This window comes from Triticum aestivum, chromosome 1A (assembly GCF_018294505.1).
Source record: "Triticum aestivum cultivar Chinese Spring chromosome 1A, IWGSC CS RefSeq v2.1, whole genome shotgun sequence".
NCBI classification, from domain to species: Eukaryota; Viridiplantae; Streptophyta; class Magnoliopsida; order Poales; family Poaceae; genus Triticum; species Triticum aestivum.
The window spans coordinates 566646393-566651739 of record NC_057794.1 but is presented as its reverse complement, the minus strand read 5'-3'; the positions used below and the strand labels follow the sequence as shown (position 1 = coordinate 566651739).

At 47.3% G+C, this 5347-nt stretch overlaps 1 pseudogene; it reads left to right on the top strand.

The window, feature by feature from the left end:
* The first annotated feature begins 3094 nt into the window (after positions 1-3094).
* LOC123052403 (beta-1,2-xylosyltransferase XYXT1-like) overlaps positions 3095-5347 on the top strand; it is a 39179-nt pseudogene continuing 36926 nt past the window's right edge.

Sequence of the window (5347 nt, the reverse complement as noted above, 5' to 3'; positions counted from 1 at the left end):
ACTCCTCACAACAATACCAGGAATAACCTGACAAAAACATCAAGCTATCAGAAATAGAAAAAAATTAAAAACTATAAATAGAAGAGATAATATAAATAAATAAATAAACAGAAACAAAGAAAAAACAGTGGAAAAAAATATGACCATATGATGACTATTAACATTCATGGAATCAATCCTGTGAACAAAAGGACAACACGGTATGTAGACATCATCAAAGAGTTGACACCTCATGAAATACATCTGCTGATAGTTAAGAAAAACACCACGGGTGTAATAACAACTCCTAACAAGTTCCATCTCGGAGTCGCTCAAAGCATCAAGAGCTACAAAATATAATTACACAGGCTCAAGGGAACAAAAAAATCATCATGTGCAATAAAACAAGCTAAAAACTTCCTTAAAAATAAACCTTACCAACAGAAGGTAAAGGAGACAACGCATCTCCACGACCAACACGATAAAAATCAATATCAATCCATGTTCCATAGTGTTCAAGCCTAATGGTCATTATATCACGAGGACGAACACCATAATCACTGACCAATCGTTCCCAGGAAGGACCATGGAATTTACTCCTCAACCGACCATGACTAAACAAAACACCATACAAATAACCTCATTGCACTGAAAAACAAGATCAGTATCTTCGTCACCCCTCCTTGTGGCTAAAGCCCTGCACTCCTCTATGTAACGAGCAAGATGAGCTCTAACACTGCACGGAACATACTGCACAACAAATTAAAACAAGGATCATAATCAAAACCTAAATAGCATGAGCAGTACCAAAAGAAATAAACGTGTGTGCCAAAAATTGAACAATTATAAAATGATATTCTTACAACACGCCTCCAACAACGCCGATCCAGGACCACACTGAACCCATCTACAGAAGAATCAACAGAAGAACACGGGCCACCAGGCATACGGCAAAAAGGACATGCCATAACTGCAAGGAACACAATGATTATCAAGAACTAATCACACAAAAACCAGTTGAAACTTGACATCTGATAGTGTTGGTAGTCCCCACCCGTAACTACCCCATAAATCTCCATATCACGGAAATATAATGGGAACAAAAAGAGAAACGAGAAAGGGAAATAGGGAACCCACGAAAGAAACCGATAGGGAACGGCGATCACGCGAACGGGAAGCGCGGTCGACGCTAAAGAAGGACCGCCGTAAAACCAGGCAACAAGCGCGGCGGCCGAGACAGGGGCCGCCGTAACCACGCGACAAGAGCGGCGGACGCGACGGACGAAGACGACGGCAAAGAAAGAACAGTGCTCCACGACGGTTCGCCCACACCAGAGAGAAAACAAATCTCAAAACAAATCAAAAGGTTTTACAAAACATTAAAAGTATAAGGACTAAAGTGAAAAAAGGAAAAACCGGAAAGGGAAACCAGAAACCGGAAAACACGGGAGACGCCGTGCGCGCGACAAGTGTCGCGCGCGGATCGCCTCGGAAAAGTCTTCCGACCGCTCCGCGCGTGACACTTGGCGCGCGGGGAGCGCTCCCTGACTAATCGTTGCGAGGAGCGCTCCTCAATTAGTGATTTCGCTGATCCGATCGATCTCTAATGACGTAACGATCCCAGAGCGAGGGCGGCAGAGCCCACTACAGCGCCCAGCAGCCCAGTAGGGCATAAGTTTTTTTAATACTAGGCCTATGTAAAAATTTTGGGGCCCCTCAGAATTTTCGGCCCTGTGCAGGCCGCACTTCTTGCACCACTGTGGGCCCGGCCCTGGCTAGCTAGCAAGGAAAAAGGCAGAACCAAGAAAGAGATCGCATGCAAGCCTTTGCTCAGGTGTGTGTAGCTCGGTGCTTAGCTATTTTGGCTTTTCTATATACGGTGCAGCCAATTTCGATTTGCATGTGTATTCTGAATATATGAATGTTTGTCTTCTTGGGAAGTGCCTGTAGAAATTTGGATCTGAAGATGCAACTCACGTGCTGCAGAAAAAGTTTCTCAGTAGTCAGACTTCGTCACAAGCCAAAGAAGGACCTAGGCACTCACAAATTTGGAACTCCCTCGTGGGATTTAAAGACCTGTTCTTTTCCTTCTATACAAGGAAAATTGGCATCCCACCAGATTCTTGTGGGATTTACAGAACTAATTTTGTCTCCACATCACACTTATCGTCTTCTATAGGAAAAAGTCTCTTCCAAAGAATAATACTTTTGTCTTCACATCACACCTATCTTCTATATTGAAAAAAATACGCTCAGTTTAGCTCTCTACGTAAAAAATACAACCAATTTTGGTACTCCCTAAAAGATTTGTTACCTCCGTTACATTCTTATGGTGATGATAAATGCATCCTTTCAGAATTGTTTATGTACATAGCTTACTCTCTTATTTTTCATCAAATGAGCCAAAAATAGAATATAGACACATACCGTATCGATGGGCGTGGCGTGCCGCCGCGCGGGATGGCTAGTATGTATCTATGTCTCAAAAAATATGTACTCCCTCCGTCCGTGAATAAGTGTACTTCTAGCTTTTGTCCTAGGTCAAAGTTTTAGAACTTTGACCAACTTTATAAAAAAAGTACTAGCATTTATGACACTAAATTAATATTACTAGATCTATTTTGAAATATACTTTCATAATATATTAATTTGATGTCATATATGTTATTACTTTTTTGTATATAGTTGGTCAAAATTTCAAAATTTTGACTTAAGACAAAAGCTAGAAGTACACTTATTCGTGGACGGAGGGAGTATATTTAGATTCATCGTCGAATAAAGTTTCCAAACATATATTTTTAAGCATGTTACACATGTTTTTGTTGGTTAAATTAAAGACTAAAGATTCCATGCCCGATTTATAAACCCCACAAGTGGGAGTACTAGCAGTAGGATCGCAATGGATGACACGCCCTGCTCCGTCAACGACATGTTATCATTTCATTCTCCGTTAAATACTCAATCAGAACCTAGTATGCCAGCCCACGAGATTAGCAACACTAGTCAACAACAATTTGCACACTTAATTACACTTAGCCCACTAGATTAGCCTCAAGCGCAGCCATGTTGACTTGTATCCTAGTGCAGCCATGTTGACTGCAGAACAAAAGCAAGAATGACAACAGCTACAAAAAGCTCAGAGCGGCGGCGGCGGCAGCAGCAGGAAGTTGCAATGCATGGCGGCGAGGTGAAGCCCGGGACCGGGAGGAGCCAAACAGGCTCGGTGCAGAAGCACCTCCATGTCGGCCTCGTCGGCGGCAGTCTCCTCATGCTCCTCACCTATCTCGTCGCTCGGCATCTCGCCGTCAGCCTCCCCCCTCATGGTGCGTAAATAATGAAACAGTTTAGCTCGCCGGCCGTGTGCATGCACCCCGGAAAGCTAAGCTTCTTTGCTTAATTTGCAGTTGTCATTACGGAAGCACGACAGATCATGGATCCTAAGATCAAAGCTCCTCATGAAACAGTTGAAAACTCGAGTTGTTTTGATCGTATTTGCTTTTATGCTGATGAACGAAGCTAGTTTAACCATGGTAAAAAAAATTCCTTTTCCTTGCCGTGCGATCGACAGAGAATCAAGGTGGTGTGCAGCACGGCGGGGCGCTCCTATGACCTATCCGACACCTGCCAAGTGGACGGCGACGTCCGCACCAACGGCACAGCCCTGTCGGTGACCCTCGTCCCGGCGAGCTTGTCCGAATCTGAGCGCCGGCAGTGGATGATCACGCCATACTCGCGCAAGCTCGACAGCATAAGGAAGGTCACCGTGACGCAGCTACAGGACCGGGCGGCCGCGGTGCCATGCACGGTGACTCACGACGTGCCGGCGGTCCTGTTCTAGATCGACGGGTACGCGGGCAACTACTGGCACGACTACAGCGACATCCTGCTGCCGCTCTTCATCGAGTCGTGGCGGTACCACGGCGAGGTCATGTTCCTCATCACCAACATCCGGTTCCATCCGCAGTGGCCGGTCAAGTACAGGGCCTTCCTCCGGGGGCTGTCCAAGTACGACGTGGTGGACATGGACGGCGACGCGCAGGTCCGGTGCTTCCCGCGCGTCACCGTGGGGCTCCGCCTCTACAAGGAGCTGAGCATCGTCCCCGAGCTGGTGCCGGGGGGCCGCCTCTCCATGGCCGACTTCACCCGGTTCCTGCGCGAGACCTACGCGCTCCCACGCGCCGCCCCGGTCAGCCTGGCACGGCAACCGCCGCCGCACAAGAAGCCGCGGCTGCTGCTGATCCACCGGGGGCACTACCGCCGGATCCTGAACGAGCCGGAGATCGCGCGGGCGGCAGTGACGGCGGGGTTCGAGGCGGTGGTGGCGGAGCTGCGCGGCGACGCGCCCGACGCGGAGCAGGCGCGGGTGGTGAACTCGTTCGACGTGGTGCTGGGCATCCACGGCGCGGGGCTGACGAACGCGTTGTTCCTGCCGCCCGGCGGCGTGCTGATCCAGGTGGTGCCGTACGGGAAGATGGGGTTCATCGCGAGCACCGCGTTCGGCTCGCCCGCCGCGGACATGGGGCTCGGCTGCTTCGACTACGACGTGAGCGTGGAGGAGAGCTCGCTGCTGGAAGCGCTGGGGCCGGAGCACCCGGCGATCAAGAACCCCGACTCCGTCCACCGAAGCGGCTGGGCCAAGGTGTTCGAGCTCTACCTCGCCAAGCAGGACGTCCGCATCAACGCCACCCGCTTCGCGCCAACGCTGGCGCGAGCGCTCGACCACCTACGCCGCCTCTGCATCGAATTAGCTGTTTTCTGCGCCTGTGCGTTGGCCATTTTTTCTTTGTCGGACGTTTAGCCATACTAGTAAGCGTGCACGTGCAATACACGTCTCCACAAATACGCATAAAATTTTATGCGAGTATAAATTTTTAATTTGTATTATGAAAATTCCAGAAATAACAGTAAGGCATAACCATGAAAAAAATCGATGTACAACAATATTATGCATTTTAAAGCACACCACCAGTAAACAGAAAAATGATGTACATGGTTCAAAAACATGACATCGGATGAACATGAGCATAATGAGTAATCATGCATACAAGGCATGTATTAGCTGATGTATGATGTATACAATAAATCAAACATAAGAGGCAGAAACTGAAGTGCTGCAGTACAGCCGAACGAAAACCAAATATATTTTTTGTCCAATATATTTGAGAAGTTCTCACACAAAATAGGATGGTTTTTTTAAGATTGCTCTCTCTAAACTCTGATAAGTATATCAAATACCGGCATAAATGGAATACAAAATCACTAAGTTTCTACTCCCTTGGTCATAAATATGTCTTTTTAGAGATTTCAATATGGACTACATGCAGAGCAAAATGAGTGAATCTACACTTCAAACTACATCTATATACAT